Source organism: Notamacropus eugenii, chromosome 1 (genome assembly GCF_028372415.1).
Source record: "Notamacropus eugenii isolate mMacEug1 chromosome 1, mMacEug1.pri_v2, whole genome shotgun sequence".
Taxonomy (NCBI): Eukaryota; Metazoa; Chordata; class Mammalia; order Diprotodontia; family Macropodidae; genus Notamacropus; species Notamacropus eugenii.
This window is the reverse complement of record NC_092872.1, coordinates 391,466,623-391,486,302: the sequence shown is the minus strand read 5'-3', so window position 1 is coordinate 391,486,302 and position 19,680 is coordinate 391,466,623. Positions and strand designations below refer to the sequence as shown.

The window sequence follows — 19,680 nt, the reverse complement described above, 5'->3', positions numbered from 1 at the left end:
TGATCTGCTTTTCATGCTTCTCCCTCATCCCTCTCATTTCCCTTCCCAGTCTTTCCTCCACCTCTCTAACTTGATATTCAAAATTCCTCTTGAGCTCTTCCATGGCCTGAGCCCATTGGGTGGGCTGGGACACAGAGTCCTCGATTTCTGTGTCTTTGCCTGATGGCAAGCCTTGTTCCTCCCCATCAGAAAGGAAGGGAGGAAGTGTCTTTTCTCCGATAAAGTACCCTTCAATAGTTTTATTTCTTTTCCCTTTTCTTGGCATTGTCTCCACCTAGTGGCCTGACCTCTGAATGTTCTCTTCACACCCACCTCGCCTCCTGGTCCTCCCAGCCAGCGTTTGGGGACTGAGATTCAAATCTGCTTCCCGCCTTAGGATTTTTGGCGGGGGCAGGGCTGTTATTCAGTGTTAAATTAAGCTCAGGTGCTGAGGTCAGGGGCAGGGCCACCTCTCTGGCTCAATTCCCTCAGGGGATTTATGCACAGACCTTCCACAATGGATCCAGGCTCCCGCCCGTTTGGGGAGCCCCCGTCCACAGCCGCCTCTCAGCCCCCACCTCCCGGGGGGGCCCGAGCCATGGGGGCACCTCACTCCCCTCTCAACCCGCCAAAGAGACTCTCTCACCTACCCCCATCAGTCACCTGTTGGTGGGGGGGGCCCGTGCCGCTGCTGAAGATCCCGCCTCTGGAGCCCTCTCAGAACTGTGTCTCTCGGAGCTTCAGCCACCGCCGCCGCAGGTCTGGGCTGGGCACCGCATCTGCAGCGCGACAGACCTTTTGCGAGAGGTTTGCTGGTCCCTCTGTGGGTGGGGGGACCCGCGTGGCCGCTGGAGATCCCGTCCCGTAGCCCTCTCGGATCTTTTTCTCACGGTGTTGCTGCTGGGGTAGGGTTGCTCTCTGCTACTCGCCCTGGCGCCCAGTCCATGGCGCGAAGGACTCCCCGTGAGAGGTTTGCAGGTCTCTCCGGAACAGAAATCTCCCTCGCTCCAATATTCCCTGGTCTCTGTGTGCAGAATTCACCCTGCGTTAGTCCCCTCTGCAGTTCTGTGGTTTGTGGGTTCGGAGCTATGTGTATGTGTGTCTTTCTACTTCGCCATCTTGGCCCCGCCCCCCGAAGTTGTCTAATGAAGAGAAATGAAACTAAGAAAGGAAAAATGGAAAAGGAGAAAAATATTTCAGTTTGTTCACTATTGTTTCCATGTGAACTATTTAAGTTTAATCAAAACAACAATATAAACATTATAATGCCAACACATTGACAACTATTCCGCTGCCAATATTCTCTCCTTCATAATCATCACTTATAATGTGTATGCATTATGAATCTACTTTTAAAGTCCTGTGCAATGTTTGAGGAGGTAGTAAGTGACAGATAGGGAAATCTAGGGACAGCATGAAAGTATGACAAACACCCACCCCTATTGACTTGTTATGCCTGGATAAAGGATGTCACAGAAATCCCATTTGGAAAGTTATTCCGGGCAAATGTGGATGGTCTATTCTAAGTCATTGGTCTCCAAAGATATTTGACTGCACGTAACTATCACTTAAAAAAGGTTTTGATCATTTATACATATACATAAACACGTACATACACACAAACACATGTATATATAATATATGTATGTATGTATACACATATATGCACACATAGTTATTCATTTTTAAATTACATGTATCTGCTACTATATTAATGTATAAAGAACACAATAAAATACAGAAAATAAAAATAAAAAGAGTGAAACAGTGAACAAATATCCTAAAATATATTTTAACAGTGTAAAAATCTTTTTAATTCTCATTAAAATATTATTAAACAAAAGGAATATAGCTATTCAGTCATACTGTTATCAGTAAGTAGTACAAATAGCAATATTAATAATTGATAATTTGACCAATTATTATGTGATCAATATTTGCTGAAGACAATGTGACTGAATATATCACATTAATTTTTTAATCATTTAAAAAATTTTAAACAGATACTAAAACAAATACATAATAGGAAAAGAAAAAATAAACATAAATTTAAATATTAAACCTAAAAAATAAAAAAAGAAAAACAAAGATGCCATGAATAGCAGAACACAGGAGAGGATGCAGTATGTACAGCAATAACTTGTCATTTCAAGAAAGCCTGTATATTAAATACTGTGTGATATATTGAAAGCTGTCCGTCTTTTCTTTGCTTCTTTTTAGGTTTTTTTTTTCTTCCTGCTGTACATTTTTTGCTTTGTTCCTTTTTCTCTTTCCCTCCCCTCTACTGACCACCCCAAGGCTACAGTTCATCATGGATATATTTATATATAAGTATTGATATATACATATACATACATACACATATATGCATACATACATATGGAAACATATACATATATATATATATATATATATATATATATACATATATATATTCCCTAAGAGATTCTACTCCTAATCTTGTTTTTATGTTTGTTCATATCGCTTTTATCCATTTCTCCTAACTCCTCTACTTTACTTTTACCTGTGACAAACACAATCTGCCATTAAGTAGCAGCTCCTCTCCTTCCTCCGCCTTTTCCTCCTCCTCCATACTCCATACTCAAAAGCTGCCTTCTTTTCCTCTGGATTTACTGGTTACATTTCTTGCTCAAAGATCAAGTCTTAAAACCAATTCACTCTGGAGCCCGTAGACTGGACAATGTCCCCATCCACCTAGCATAAAGTGGATATAATTACTACATAGTCATTGTTTCTCTTTTACCCAGGAACCCTGAGGGTCTTCCCCTCCTAGTTTATCTATTTTTTTCATCTATTTATTCATCTATTTATTTATTTATTGGTTTGTTTGTATTAAAGGGGCCATCTCTTGAGCAACTACTAAAAGAAGCCTATTCATTGAATGGGTATATCTCACTCAAACTGAGAATGTGATAAGACCTGAGCCTGAAAGAGCCAGGGTCTCACATTGCATCCTGGGTCATCTCCAGTCATTCTGATGAATATCAGGCCATTGGACCCAGATGACTCACGAGAAGAAAATTAGGTTGATGACCTTGCATAACCCTCCCTCACTCAAATCAAAGTCATGTGCAAGTCATGCCATCATCTTGATGTCATGGTCCTCTTTGAGAATGAAGGACAAACACAACAACAACCTCCTATCACTTCACCTACCCCCACTCCAGCAATCCCTCCCTTATCCTCCCATTCCCCTAATCTAAACACTGTTTTGCACACCCCTTTGACCTATTCCAACCACCTCTGCTCTAAAGCTCCCTCCCTCATCCTCCCATTCCCGTAATCTAAACACCCTTTTATGCCTCCCCTTTTAACATATTCTCTCACCTTCCCCTCTGAAGATGCCTCCTTTTTCCTCCCTACTCCTTATCCACTTAGAGTTTTCTTGCTTTTTAAATTTAGAAGACTTTCATACTCTTCTTGATATATATGTGTTTCACCTCTTATATCCATTCTCAATGAAAGTAGGTTTCCAGAACTAACAGCCCTTCTCCTCATCTAATTCCTCTCTATTGATTCTTCCTCTTGCACATAATTTGTGTAAGATAATTACTCTTTTAGCTGTTCTTGAATGGTTTTACTTTTTTAAAGTCATATTATACTGAGGTCTACCCCAGTCTTTCTTGTAAGCTCCCTAATTACTAGTAACAATCTGAGACATAGGTTTTACATTTTCCATACATAAAAGGTAAACATTTCATCCTTATTTAGTCCCTTGTAATTAGTCATTGGGATATACCTTATATTTCTCTTGGCTCTTGTGTTTCAAATCTTCTATTGAGTTCAGGGTTTTTTTGCTTTTTTTTAACAGAGTCCTGAAAGTCTGACAGTTGATCAAATCTCCATTTTTTTCATTCAGAATAATGCTTAACTATGTTGTGCATGATATTTTTGGCCCAAGGTCCAGTTCTTTTGCTCTTCAATATATAATTCTCCAAGACCTGCTATCTTTTAGTGTCCCATCAACCCTAAGTCTTGTGTGAGTCTGTGATACCATCATATGTAAATTGTTTTCCTTTCTTGTTGCTCATAACATTTTGTCTTTGATCTGGGGGTTTTAGAATTTAATGATAATATTCCTGTGAGTTTTCTATGCAGGATCTCTTTCAGGTGTTGATTGGTGGATTTTTTCCACTTCTATTTTATCCTCTTATTCTAATGCTTCAGGACAACTTTCTTTAATTATTTCTTGTCTTATTGTATCAAGATTCTTTTTTTGATGAGAATGTTTAGGTAGTCCAATTATTCTTGTGTTTTCTTTTCTTGATCTGTTGTTTTCCCTGTGAGATATTTCACATTCTATGCTACTTTTTTTATTCTTTGTATTTTTTAAAAATATTTCTTCATCTCTTATAAATTCAGTGGCTTCCCCTTTCCCAATTCTGATTTTTAAGGTGTCTTTTTCTTCCTCAAGATTCTGGATCTCCTTTTCTAACTGGTTGACTTTCTTGTCATATTTTTCTTGTTATTCTTGGGTTATTCTTATTGTTTAAAATTTTTCCTCAATCTCTCTCATTTGATTTTAAAGTCTTTTTTGAGCTTTGCACTGTATTATTTTTGGGCAGATGACTAACTGAGTTTATATGAGACAACACTGATGTCAGGGAGGCTATGTGACTTCCACAGGTCCACACAAGGAGTTAGTAACAGAGGTAGTATTCAAGCTCAGGCTGTGACTATAGGTTCTATTTCTTTCCATGGTAACATGCTGCCTCTTCATAAAGTTTTATCACTTTCCTGTGTTTTTTTTTTCATCCTTAGATAACAATAAGCAGCAGAAATGTCCAACATCAAAAGAATTTTCTCTTCCCCTCCAACCCTGTTACCTTCATTTCACCTGTTTACATGACCATAGGCAGCCTGGACCCAAACTGGATTATTTGGATGATGCTAGTATCAACTCTTTTCTTTCTGGTGAGATGAATAGTCACTAGGCCTTACCACCTGCTCTACCTCTATGTCCTCCAGATCTCCAGGTATCTTCCCTACTCATGCAAACTGAAGCTTCTAGGACAAGCCATGCACCCTGCCATTACACCTTTGTCTGCTCTGCAACTGAATTTTGTGTGTTGCTGCCCACAATTGGATTGCAAGTTTCTTGGAATCAAGGACTGTCTTCACTTTTATTTTTAATTTGTATCACACAGTCCATAGCACAGTGTTTGGCACAGAATAAGCACTTCATTTATTCACTTCTACTCACGTTGTTAGTGCTATCTTCAATCTGTAGAAGGGTTTTTTTATTTTTTTTGCTTGAAATTTTAAGCCATCTAGACATTTTGGGAAGATTTGTTTAGTTAAAAATACATATCTGTATAATATTATATACATAGTATTATAATTGATAAATCCACTTTATTGGATGCTCATAAATTGTAATGCATTGTAATACATCAAAAGTGAATAAGCATGTGAAGCCCCCACTGTAAATCATTCTGCCTGAGAATTCCTGCTCTTCACTAAGGATACTTCCTGTAAGATATATATGACTCATGAAGGTTTGACGTCCTTTGAGAACAAAAGTGCCAATTTTTTTTTTTTTTTTATCATTTTCAACACAAAAGACCCACAGGTAAGTATTTGGTATCCAAGATAGTGATCAGAAAAGTATAAGATGAAAAGTTATTCCCTTCAGATAAAGAGTCTAAAGACATAAACAAATAGTTTCTGCCAGGCCTAGAGGCCTGAGGGCTACCCGAGTCTTACCTTACCTGTCCCAGGTCTTTGGTTGGCCAAACCGGATAAACGTATGAGAGAAGAGACTTTCCGGAGTCGAACAAGGGTAAGGCTTTATTCAGGGTCCTGGTTACATGTGCAGGGGGAGCTCTTCCTTAGGAGGGAGAGAGAAATTTCCCAAGGAGGCAAAGATCTTACGGTAAGAGATTGGAAGTAGAAGTGTAAGTGGGGAGAGAGGGGGAGGGGAGAGCGAAGAGAGGAAAAAAGGAGCCTTCTGTCCTGTCAGGGCCCCTCCACGCTAAGAGCGCCTTCAGGCTTTCCTGACCCTAATTAAGCTCTCCGGCCGTGTAGTTTGCACCTGAATACCGTGCCTGTTAGATAACAATAGGTGTGCCCAGATCCGGGACAGTCTCGAGGGCGGGGATGCTCCTCCCATCACGTTTCTCATGGGAAGAGGTGGAAATACACGAGATAGCTCGGTCTCACTCCTCGATTCCCTGGTGTTTCATGGGGGGCCTCATGAGAACTCTTAAGATTTAGAAGTTCCCACCTTTACCCCCCGAGACTGTCCACATGGAATTGAGCTTCCACCCCCAACAAGTTTCCAAAAGAATTGCAAAGTACTAATAACCATATGTAAGAATTTTCCAAATGCCGAGTTATAGGAGAAATAGGAATTTCAAACAATCAGGAGTTTTTACCCTGTACACCCACACAGCAAACTGACAAAAATTACAAAAGACAGGAATAATTGGAGGAGTTATGGGAAGATAATCACATTAAGGTATTGTTGATGCAGGTATATATTATTGCACCCATTCTAAGGTACAATTTGGAATTATGCAAATAAAGTTCCTAAAATATGTATATCCTTTGATTCATATATTCCATTTAGGGATATATTGTCATATACTCCAATGAGGTCATTAATAAAAAGAGTCTCAATATAAACCAAAATTTTTAAAACACAACTTTTTGTATTAAGTAAAAAACTGGAAATATTATAGATGTCTACCAACTGAAGATGCAGCTAAACAAATTGAGACAGATGAATGCAATCAAATAATTCTAAAATGATGAAATCTTTTCAGAGAAGCATGGAAAAATTTATATAGATTAATGTAAAATTAGCAGAGCCAACAAACAATGGACATAGCAAAGCAAATGAAATGAAATGAAAGGAACAGCATGAAAAGAATAGTGAGAGTCATCTTTACACCTTTGCTGAAGTGGGGGGAGCATCATGATGAAAAACGTTTTCTATAAATACATATATATATATATATTTATATATATATATATACACACACACACATATGTGTATACCTATACATGTGCAAATACACATATATATGTACATGCATATGTGTGTATATACATGTATACAGACTTTGATGATTTTTTAAAATCTTCCTCTTATTAGGAAAAAAAAATTGTTATAAATAATGGCTGAGGAGAAGATATCAACAGAACTTAAGGCAATCAAAAAAAGCCAAACCAAAATGTATCAACAAATTTTATTTTATTTTCAAATAGTCTGGCAATTAAATAAATGGTCAAATTTTGGTTATGAATATGATGGTATGTTATTGTATCATTGAAAGATAAATATGAAGAATACCAAGAAATATGGCCTGACTGAAGGAAATGATGAAGATGGAAGGAAACAGTGTCACTGCAACTGCAACCGGATGTTTTCAGCTACATTAAAAAAATAACAATAGAAATAAATTTCCCTCAAGAAAGTAGAAATCAAAAAGGGATACAGAAGTCAAAGAATATTTTTGTCGTGTTAAAATACCAAAAATTATGCATGCATTTATTAAAACCAGATACCTGTGTTAGAGTTCATGGGTGTATGTCTGTCTAACTTATGTTTCAGCTTATGTAATTCCAAAGCAAATATTTCCCACTGGCATCACCCTTTGATGCTTCCTTAAGGTGTAGAGATGACTCTGAGTTCTCAAATATTTGGCAAGCAGAATACAATTCCTGGTAATTCCTGCCTTCCTGGAAAGGCTTAGAGACCAGGCTCATGGACAATTTATCTATTTCCTGTACTAATCATCAAAAACAATGACATTTTCTAGTACTCAACATCTTGCCAACTAATCCTTATTTACCTCTCCACTCCAACTGATGCTCTCTGATAAGTGGAACATTAAACTCTTCCTTCCAACCTTTCAATCCTTCTCAAAAGGACTTTCAACCTACGCTCCCTGGTGGCCTCCCCATACCCCCTCACCTTCTTTTTCTTTGTTGTCTTCCCCCATTATATTGTAAGTACCTTGTGAATATAGTCTGTTTTCCCGCCTTGTTTGTGTCTCTAGCTCTTGGCACAGCGCATGGTACATACAGGCATTTAATAAATATTAAGTGAATTGAATTGAATTAATGAGGACCAGACTGGTTAAGTCTAGAAAAGTTCATCTCTAGGTAGGATGATGAATTGATTACTCATAACAATACTTAAAGATTATTCAATAATACATCACAGTATTGTGATTTACCTCAGCAGATTCAATAACCAGACAAAAGAATTCATAAATCCATGAACTATTGAAGTAAGGAAAATTTGGATATAAAGACAAATGTTCATAAGCAAAATAGTTAGTGGGTTAAAGAAATTCTTTAAAAACTGCAAGCAGAACCTTTCCTCACAAACTTTTTTAATATTACATTATATTGTAGACAGCCTATTGTGGTGATCTGAGACTTGGTCTTAAAGTCAGGAAGACCTTAAGTTCAGCTACAACCCTTGAAAGATTCAAGTTGTGTAAAAGCCACACAAAGAAGTTGTGGTCAAGCCACATAATCTTTCATTGCTTTAGGCAACCCCATAAAACCAGTTGTTTCCAAAACAGGGCTGATCTGCACTGATTGAGTTTAACGAACTAGGAATTTTCTATGCCAATGAAATCACAAGTCCAGTCACTATTCCCCTGCCTGAATTACACTGTACTAATAAAGAAAGAGAAGTGGATGGGGGAACTGTCTATTGATTCTATGCATTCAGTGTCATTTTGAATCTGCATGCATGTTACAAAAGGAGTTGTTTTTAATAAAAAAATCAAATTTAAAATCAGTCAGATTTTGTTGATGTATGCATTATGATACATGTGACACATGCTTTGTTCTGTCTTGTTAGGATCCTCAGTTTTTCTCACAATAATACTTTTGTGGGAGGAGAAAGAAAGAAAGATGATCTATTTTGATTGCCAAAATAATTCTCTTTTTAAAAGTACCATTGGGATATTCAACCACAAGATATTATTCCATACTGGGAACGTGCCATTCCCAGTGGCCATTCTTCTTATGTTTTCTGTGGAGATACAGTAGGAAAAAATGTTAATTTTCTTTTCAGATAACTAGGGAAACAGAGTCAAAATACAGAGGGATAGGGAACACAATAGTACTAAAAGAAAGATGCGTACCTATTCCAGAAAGCAAAGTATTCAGTTAGATGTATTTACCAAAACTGTTTCCCTTACTTGACACATCCAACTGTTAATTATGGATTCATTTTCTTTACAGTCATTTGGTGGCATAATCTAAGTGGTGCTATGATGTGCACTCTCTTAGAGACTTTGCTATGTTATGCATGTCTTAGTAATTTTTGGAGCTATGAATCAGAGATGGACCCTGATTATAGGCCAAAAGTAGTTTAGCTTTTTTATTTAGTAAATAACCACACTTAGATTTAACATGGAAAAGTCTGAAAACATGCCATGGTTAGAAGTACTGAATTGCACGTAACTATTTAACCAGAATCTTCTGTTTTCTTTTCATTTTGGGGGGGTACAGTGGAAATTCTTTAGGACGGTCCTCAAAAAATCATTCAGAGTAGACAGGTTAGGGAATAGTTTGTCTAGAGAATTGTCATCAACCTCTCATGAAGGGAACTTAAACATAGGTATGCAAAGAAAGGAATTTATAACAGAATGTGTGACTCAAAATTATTTTTATTTAATTCATTATGTATTTCCAAATTACATGTAAAATATTAACACATTTTTTAAAAAAATTACATTATAAATTCTCTCCCTCTCTCTTGGCATTCCTCCCTTCCCTGAGAAGGCAGGTAATTTATATTTATTATACATGTGAAGTCATGCAAAACATATTTCCATATAATCCATGTTGTAAAGAACACATTCATGCACACATGCACACACACACAGATTAAGAAAGAGAAAAATATACTTCATTCTACATTCACAGTTCATCAGTTCTCTCTCTCTGGCTATAGCATCTTCCATTATGGGTTCTATGAAAATGTCTTTGATCATCATCTTGATATATATACACACACATACACTCACACACACTGGATACATATATGTGTGTATGTGTGTGTGTATACATATATATAATATGAAAATACAATACTTCTGTTTTTCTGATGTTAGTTCACATTTTCTTTTTTTTTTTCTTTTAACTTTGTTTTAATGTTTCTTGGTATGTCATTGAGTCATTAGTGTCCACTTGCGCAATTCCACTTTTTAAGGAGTTATTTTCATCAGTGAATTTTTGTACCTCTTTTTCTATTTGGTCAGTTCTGTGTTTTAAGTTTGTTATCTTTTCCCATATTTCTTGTGCCACTTTTACCAAGCTATTTTTTTTAATTTTTTAATTGTTTTACTTTTTAAAATTATTTTAATATTTAATATTTTTATTTTATTTTCAACATACAAAAATACACAGCATAAATATTTGAATGTGTACATATTTAATTGTTTAATATTTTAAAATTTAAATTATTTTAATTTTCAATTAATTTTTTTCTCTCATAATTTTCATTTATTTTCCTTTCATTTATTTCCCTATCTTTTCTTTCACTGTTATTTTAAAGATAATTTTTAGCACTTTTAGGAATTTTTATTGGGCTTGTGTCCAATTCACTGTTCATTTCCTTTCAGTCTTTTGGTTTTTGGTCACTATTTTTACTTTATTATCTTCTTCTGGTTTTATTTTGTCTTTCCTGTCACCATAGTATTTTTTTATAGTCAAGTTCTGTTTTATATTATTTGTTCATTTTCACATTCTGTTTCTCGATTTGGAAGTTTATTAATGTTTGACTGTTCCCCAAATGGTAGAACACTCTCTCAGACTTTAGGCTTGTTTGTACTGCTGCTTTTAGAGCAAGCTCTGAAGGTTTCAGACTTTTTGGTGCTGCCAAGGTGGTATGAGTTGAAAAGAGATGTGACCACTGTTCTCCTGGTTTGTATCCTGATCCTTACCCAAAAAAGATCCATGATCACTTGGAATTGCAATCAATACCGCACCTCAAGGTCCCTAATCCCTTGTTACCCAATGTAATACTGCCCATCAGGGTTTCCGCAATCTCTTGGCCAAAAGTGCTCCTCCTGTCCTTTGAACTGTAATTTAAAAATTGGTATTGACAATGGATTTTCAAGCTTCCAATCATGGGTTCTACTCCCTCTTGACCAAAAGTGCTCCTTCATGCCCTTGAACTATGATTATGAACTAGCCATAGACAATGGAGTTGCCTAACGTTGTCTGATCCTACATCCAGCACTAACAAAGGAATCTACTTTAGTCTTATTCTGACCTTTTCACTTTATTACTTCTGTTTTGGGAGCTCCTGAAGCTCCTCCAGTTTCTCGTTCCACCACCTAGTCTTACCACTAGTTTTTCATCTATGTGGGCTTCAGGTCACCCTCCACTAGAATATCACTGTATCAGTAAGCACTCCAGACTACACAGGGGGCCTGCTATCACAGGTTCTTAGATCTACATTCACAAAAGGAAATGCAACTTTTGAAGGCTAAACAATCACTTTAATCAAGCACATGCATCATTCCTTTAACCAAGCATATATATCATTTACCTAGTTCAGGGGGGTCAGTATCCTGAACCTCAAAGGAAATACAAAGAAATTAAAAGTCAACAGACATGGTGTCCTTTGCCTGAATTCAGCAGTCAGTTGGACCCCAATTGTCTGACCATAGTTACCAGAGAGGGAAGCACTGACATCTGGGTTTTCAAAAGTGGGATGCTCCTTAAGTGGCTTCCCAGAGTCCTTGCCTGGCCAAATAAACACTTTCAATCAGTAAGCCCCAAAACAAAAACGCACCTCGGAGTTTTTATACACTTTTTTGAGCCAGAGAGCATCACATCCCTTGTGAACCAGTGCCTTATTAACAAAAGGCATGGACCTTCCTACAAATCTTTCCAGGCTCAACAATGGGTGGGAAAGATCCTCCTTAATCACATTCAAATAGAGCCATTATACTTCTTGATTATAGTAAAACAAAAATAGCAAAAGATCCTATTTTACTTGCCATTAAATTCACAGATCTCTACCCAAGCTCCTAAATTGTTTTAGGAAGGAAAAATGTCTCATTGACCTTTTATTGTCTCTTCCACTCCTGAATTTGATTTGAGACATTATTTTAAAGTTTTTTTTTTTTTTTTTTTTTTTTTGGAGAGGAATGTTGGGAAAGTTTAGCCAAATGCTTTCTCTGTTCTGCCATTTTGGTTCGGCTTCCAAAAGTCAAGCCTGTGATTTTTAACAAGAGGGTTTAAAAGGAAGAAGAAGAACATAAAGTAGATCTCTGAACTTGAGGAATGGGAGATTAACATTGGGTTTAATACCAGGGGCTGCTATTGTTGTGGTGTCACTTATGTGATAATTTTAGTTTCCTGATAGTTAAAGTGGATGTAATATCAACTATCCCCATGTGATGTTTAAAATTGGGGAATTTAAGAAAAAAATACAAGTACCAGGGCTCTTCCTATATACATAAACTATGTGCCTTTTCTGGATTATTAGATTCATTCCCTTCAGATATAATAAGGTCTCAGCAAATTGTCCTTCTTATTCTTCTGCACAAATAACACAAAATTTTATATCTCCTTGTCTTTGCCCAGGCTATCTCATTGTAGGGTCAATAATCCTCCTTAATATTTCAATATCTTCCAAGTTCAGTCTTCCCTTTGCTATTCGAAAATATACTAGAAATTCCACACTTGTTCCTACTTCTCAAAACCAGGTCCAATGAATCTCTCTGTTATTCTGACATAACTTCTTTTTATATAATGACATTAGTGTGACCTAGTCTTTCACACAATATATTTGATTAATTCAAGTATGTGTACAAACATTTTTTCATTCTTTTGATACATTCAGTTAAAAAATTAAATGTCATAGATAAAATGAAAATTTCCATCTTTTACTTGTCTGTAGGTACTATTAATTTATTATAAGATAATTACACCACTAACAGTTATTTTACCTAAGCCTATATATTTATTTTTAGATTCTCAAGAAAAGCTAGCCCATAGAAGGATTTTCCAGGGATTTTTAGAAGCTTTCTTCATTTTTGTTAATTTGTAAGACTATTCTAGACAATAACAGGTAGATTCCCTTTGAAACTGGAGAGAAAAGAATAAGTATAAAACTCATCATTGTAAGGGATGTGATTCTTTTCAATATACTTGAAAGGAATTATATCATACTTGAACATACTCTCCATAGTTTTACATAAGAATATGTCAGGGACAGAAAGGGTAACAGAAGACAAAAGTACTTTTCAAAAAAAATAATTGAAAGTATAATAGTCCAAGTGGGCAGTAATGAAATCCTGTGGTATGTTATTGGCAAAGGAAATAGAGAAGAGAATATAATTCTAGTTGATTTCTTTGAGAATTTTTTTTAACAAAAGGTATTTTTATTTTGACATCTGAATAAGTGTTGACTCCTCAGGACACAGCCTTTTGTATCTTTTTCAACTTATCTATCAGCTTGTTGTACCATGCCTTTCTCAGAAACATAGATGCTACCCAAAAATTTTCTGATATCCTTATTTTTGACTGTGGTAGTCTGTTGGATCAGGGCAGCTGAGTTTGAAACAAGTACAATATCATTTCCTTCAAGAATTAACTCATCTTTTTGGGCTTGAGAAACAGCACAATCAACACCTGGTCTCATGCACATTCTTTGGATATATTTTTCACCCAAGTAATTTCTGATTTCAACAAGTGATCCAATCTCTTGAATAATAATATTGATGGGAAAATGACCATACACAGACCTCATCTTGTAATGAAAACCCAGGGTAATGCCTTTGATCATGTTTTGTACATGGCTACGGATTGTGCACAAGATTCCAAGTTCTTTTTGATTTCCCCACCACCTGTCCACTTGGAGCCTTTTTTCTTCTTTCCAAGGAGGCTGAGCTCAACATTGACATGGTTGAAATCCCTACAAAGGATTCCTCTGGGACCTTTCACGATAACTGTCTGACCATTAAGAGAGATGTCAACATTTTCTGGAATGTCATCAGTCTGCTTGCTGAGAATGGTCGTCATTCTGCTGCTGGATGGGTCAAAGAGAGAACTGAAATTTTTTTTTTTAATGAGATTAATACCTAGAAGAAACATGAAGAGAAAGAAAGAATAAAAGATTATTCAAAGGTAGTAGATAAAATGGCAGGATGAATGGCGACATAGGGGAGTCAGAAAGAATGATTTGAGAGGAATGAAAATAAGTTAGCTTGGGATATGCAGTCTGATTTTCCAGTGTCATCCAGAAAGAGACACCTTGCAGGTACAACATGTAAGACTATACATTCGTTCCCTCCTCTGACTCATGGAGACACTAACTCCCATTGAGGCTCACCTTAGCTGCTATCTCATGCCTGAGACCTGTCTGGATCTTCACAGTTTTATTGTACCTTCTCCAAACTTATTACATATTTATTTTGTCTATTTGTTGTTGAGTCTTTTCAGTCATATCCAACTTTCCATGGTCCATTTGGTGTTTTGTTGGCAAAGCTACTGGATTGGTTTGCATTTCCTTCTCCAGCTCATTTTACAGATGAGGAAGTGAGGTAAGCAGGGTTAAGTGATTTGCTCAGGGTCATACAGTTAGGAAGCCTCTGAGGCTCAATTAAAACTCACGTCTTCCTGATTCCAGGGTCAGCATTCTATCCATTGTGCTACCAAGCTACCCATATTATGTCCATACTTTGCTTTTACTTGTTACGTACATATATTCTTACAGAAGAAAATAAATAGTTTTAGGAAGGGAATTGTTTCATTTTTCTGTATCTCCAGCCCCAGCACAGCACCTGGCATGTAATAAGTGCTTAATAAATGCTTATTGGACTCAATTAAATTTTATTGGGCCACTCACGTTTAATAAAGATCAACAATACACTATGTGTAGAGAATGACCCAACTGTAAACTTTAAGAGATTGTCTGTATATATGTGATTTTGTGTGTATATGTGTTTTAAGGAAGACATCATAAAGATTTTACGTATTCTTTCTAAAAAGACAAATGTTCTGTTGGCAACTGGAGTTTTAATTGAGGTAACCAGGTGTTATCAGCAGATATTCCCTAAAATGTAATGTCTGGGAAAAATCTCATAGACAAATTCCAATTGATTAAGATATATTTATGTTCAGAACCTGTTCAAAGTTTAGAAATTTTCTTTGAAAAATTCCTTAAAAATGATTAAAGTCAAGAAAGTTTGTTGGAAATAATTTTCTAAAGGAACATACTAAAGAAATCACTCGGTCATTTTGTAAGACAGTGCTTGAGAGAACTGAATGAAATTGACCACATAAATGATTTCAAACATCTACAGAGTTTTATTATTAACAAGATGTTAAGTATGGAGATATGTGTTAAACACATATCATAGGGTAATATCATTATAGTTCCAAAAGTAGAATGGATATCAGGGGTTAAATCCAAAATCCCAAAAGATATAATTTGCAAAACCCAAACAAAACATATTTGGTGCAGTTTCCATGAATGTCTCTGTTGACAAGTGCCACTCTATCAATTGGAACAAACCCCAAAACACTAAAAAGCCTCAACAGTTAAATGCATAGCAGTGAGCAAAACCATAAGTCATTCACTCTTGGAAAACTATGATTAATGGAAAACTATATGATATGGACCAAGGGTTCCCAAAAGTTACGTGTCCCCCACATTTTTTAACAAGAAAGCATTTCTACCTTCACTTTTAATAATTTATGCAATTTATTTTATTATTAATTTAAATAAATCCATTGATGATATTGATGATAAGATCACAAAACATGAAATGAATTTTAAATATATAGTACAAAACATTAACTAGAAACTGATAAAAGTGCTTATAAATATCATGTCCATAACTTATAAAACCACAATTTTATGGTTATTTTGTCATTATTATTGTGGTGGGTGGTATATTATTTTGCTCACAATTTCTGGAAAACTAGCATTATTTTTAACATTTCTACTTATTATTTTTAAACCATTAATGGATGTATTTTGTCTTCATTACAAAATAATTCTTATAGCACCATTTCCCATAAATAAAATATTTTGACATTTGCATTGATTTGTCTGGTGAACCAGAGAAATCTATACTCACCTATAGCAGAAATATTTAAATATTTTTAGGTAGAAACACTTTTGAAAAGTACAATTACAAGATAACCCTATCAACATTTGTTTCTTTAACTGGACTAAAACCAAATATGTTTTGTTTTTTCATAGCATATGAAATCCTTATACATTAACTTTGTAAATATCTAAGTCATAAAAAAATGTACCTACCCTTGGAGGTTGAAATACCACTAGTAGTTCTGTTTCACAAAGAGACCAAAGGAAAAGGAAAAGGATCTACATTTGCAGAAATATTCATAGAAACTCTTTTTGTGGTGGCAAAGCATTAAAAATCAAGGGGATTATCATCAATGGAGGAATGACTGAACAAGTTGTGGTACATGATTTTGATGAAATTGGTTATTTTTTAGTTACTAGGTAGTATCCAACTCCTCTTTACCCCATAGACCATATCACTCCTGGCCCTTCTGTCCTCCACTATTTCCAAGATTCTGTCCAAGTTCATTTTCATGGCTTCCATGACATTGTCTTTGCATCTTATCCTTTGCCATCCCCTTCTTCGTTTTCCTTTAATCTTTCTCAGTATCTCAGTATTTTCCAGTGGCTCTTGTCTTGTAATTATGAGGTCAACATACTTAAGCTTCAGGTTCAGTATCTGATTTTCTAGTTAATAGTCTGAATTAATAACTGATACAATATCCTTGCTTTCCAAAGGACACTCCAAAGTTTTCATTTTGAAATTTGAAAGCATCATTTTTGTGCTCCTCAGTTTTTCTTGTACTCCAACTCTCACAGACACACAACACTACTGGAAAAAACATATATTTAGTATATGGATTTTTGTTGGCAAGGTGATGTCTTTGCTTCCTAGTATGTTAACCAGATTTTCCCTAGCTTTTATTTTGTCTTTTCATTTCATGGCAGCAGTTGCCATCTGAAGTGATCTTTGAGGCCAGGAATATAAAATCTGACACCACTTTCATTTCTTCTCCCTCTATTTGCCAGGAAGTGATGAGTCCAGTTATCAAGATCTTAGTGTTTCAAGCCAGCTTTTCCAGACACCTCTTTTACTCTCATAAAGAAGCTTCTTAATTCTTCATTTTCTGTCATCAGAGTATACATCACCTGCATAGCTGAGATTACTTCTATTTCTCCTGGCAACCTTAATAACAGCTTTTGATTCATCAAGCCTGGCATTTCACGATTTCCTCTGCAAATAAGTTAATTAAGGTGACAATATACAGTCTTGTCCTTCTCTTTTTCATATATTTTATTCATCAGTTGTTTCAAGTTCAGTTTTAAGTGCTGTTTCTTTTATCCCCCTTCCCTTTTACTCTCCTTTACCCTTACTACTTCTCCCCCCCCCTTAGCTTCTCCTCCTCTTTCTTCCCCCTTCTCCTCCCACTGCCAATAGAACTAGTTAGATTTATATACGTAATTAAGTTTATTTTTCCCTCCTTGAACCAAATCAGATGAGAGTATCTCTCAAACAGTGCTCATCTCCCTCCCCCCTTTCCCTCTACTGTAATATAGTTTTGTGCTTCTTCCTGTGATGTAATTTATCATTTTCTGCTTCTCCCTTTTTATATCTGCTGTTACAATCCCTTTGCATGCTTGAATCACATTCTTATCATCACATTATTTTCTTAATACCTGTTCCCTCCATCTATGTATATCCCTTTTATACTTCATAACAGATGTACAATTCTCAAGATTAACAAATATCATTTTCCCTTATAAGGATGTAAACAGTTTGCTCAGATTGAGTAACTAGTTTTTCTTTTCCCCTGTTTACCTTTTTATGCCTCTCTTGAGACCAGCCTTTAAAGATAGAATTTTCTATTGAGTTCTGATCTTTTTGTCAGGAAGGTCTGGAAATCCCTTATTTTGTTGAATGTCCATCTCCTCACCTGAAATGTTATGCTGAACTTTGCTGGGTAATTGATCCTTGGTTGTAGTCCCAGCTCCTTTGCCTTACAGAATATCAGATTCTAATTCCTTCAATCTTTTAATGTAGAAGCTGCAAGGTCCTGTGTGATACTGACTGTGGCTCCTCAGTATTTGAATGGTTACTTTCTGGCTGCCTGTAGTATTTGTTCCTTCACTTGATAGTTCTGGAACTTGACAACAATATTTCTTGGTGTTTTTAGTTTGGGATCCCTTTTGGGAGGTGAAAGGTGGATTCTTTCAAAGACTATTTTGCTCTCTGAATCTAGCACTTCTGGGAAGTTTTCCTTGATGATTTCTTGGAAGATATTGTCCAGACTCTTTTTTTCATCATGGCTTTCTGGTAGGCCAATAATTATTCAATTTTCTCTCCTGGATCTATTTTCCAAGTCAGTTGCTTTTCCAATAAGATATTTTACATTTTCTTCTATCTTTTCATTCTGTAGATTTTGTTTGACTGATTCTTGATGTCTCATAGAGCCATTAGCTTCTACTTGTCCAACTCTAATTTTTATCAAATTGTTTTCTTCAGATAACTTCTGCATCTCCTTTTCCATCTGTCCAATTATTCCTTTTAAGGATTTTCTCCAGTAACTTTTTGTACTTCCTTTTCCATTTGTTCAATTTTGTTTTTTAAAGAGCTGCTCTCTTCAGTGAATTCTTTTTTTCATACTTTGAAAATCATTGGCCATTTTTCTTCTATTTCCTTCTTCAGCTGTTCCAAAAGTGGTCTCTGTGCATGCAAGCAGTTCATAGTCCCTTCTGAAGTTTCAGATGAGAGTACAGTCTCAATATTGACCTCTTTGATAATCATGTTTTGGTCCTTATCCCCATAAAAAGATTCTATGGTCTTTTCCTGCTTGCTCTGCTTCTTCTTGCTCATGATGGTAAGGCTTTGTGTGTTGTGACCTCTGATTCTTTCAGTTAGAAGATGAATAATTTGTTGTTGAGCTGCCAGTGTGGGAAAGCTAAGGGTAGGTGCCTTTGTTTTTCCTTTTGTTTTGTATTTCCTAACTTAGCCCTGGGCCTAGCTTGGTAAGTGTAGTGGAAGGGTGGTCTGGTCATGGGAGAGCTCCTCAACTGAGCTAGATCAAAGGCAAGCTCAGCTCACGCCTGGGTCCTACTGAAGTTTCCACCACTCCTGGGGCTCCTCTCCTAGTGATGAGGCATGCCTGCATCCTAGTACAAGTTTCTACCCCCTCTGAGGCTCCTTTCCTTCTGGTTAGCCTTCACCACAGTAAGAGGAATCCCCCTTAGTTGTTTTCCAAGCTTCAGGTGCTATGAGACTGTTTGCCCCTGCAACTCTTCCTACTGATTCAGGATTTTTCTGGGGAAATATTTTATCATTCTTTCGATGTCAATAAGGGGAAAAGGGGAGTGGGAGAGAGCATTTACCATCATTGCACCATTTTGGCCCCTCCAAGATCAAGTAGGTGTCTTACAGATGTTTAATCTGCAGGCTGAAAATCTCTGGAGTGGCTACAGCTGATACCTGGTGCTGAGTGGCTGTCACTCACTCAGCTGTGCTGGTCTTCTGCCCTGGGCTGCTACTCTGCCTTTCTTGATCTGCATACAACTTCCTTAGTAGACAAGCAAGATGATCTGGTATTCCCATCTCTTTGAGGACTTGTCATAATTTGTTGTGATCCGTACAGTCAAAGGCTTTATTGTAAGTAAAGAAGCAA

General features: G+C 36.3%; 1 pseudogene; it reads right to left on the bottom strand.

Annotated features, from left to right (window-relative positions):
* Nucleotides 1-13,432: 13,432 nt before the first annotated feature.
* Nucleotides 13,433-14,010, bottom strand: LOC140517855 (large ribosomal subunit protein uL6-like; annotated as a pseudogene).
* Nucleotides 14,011-19,680: the final 5,670 nt, after the last annotated feature.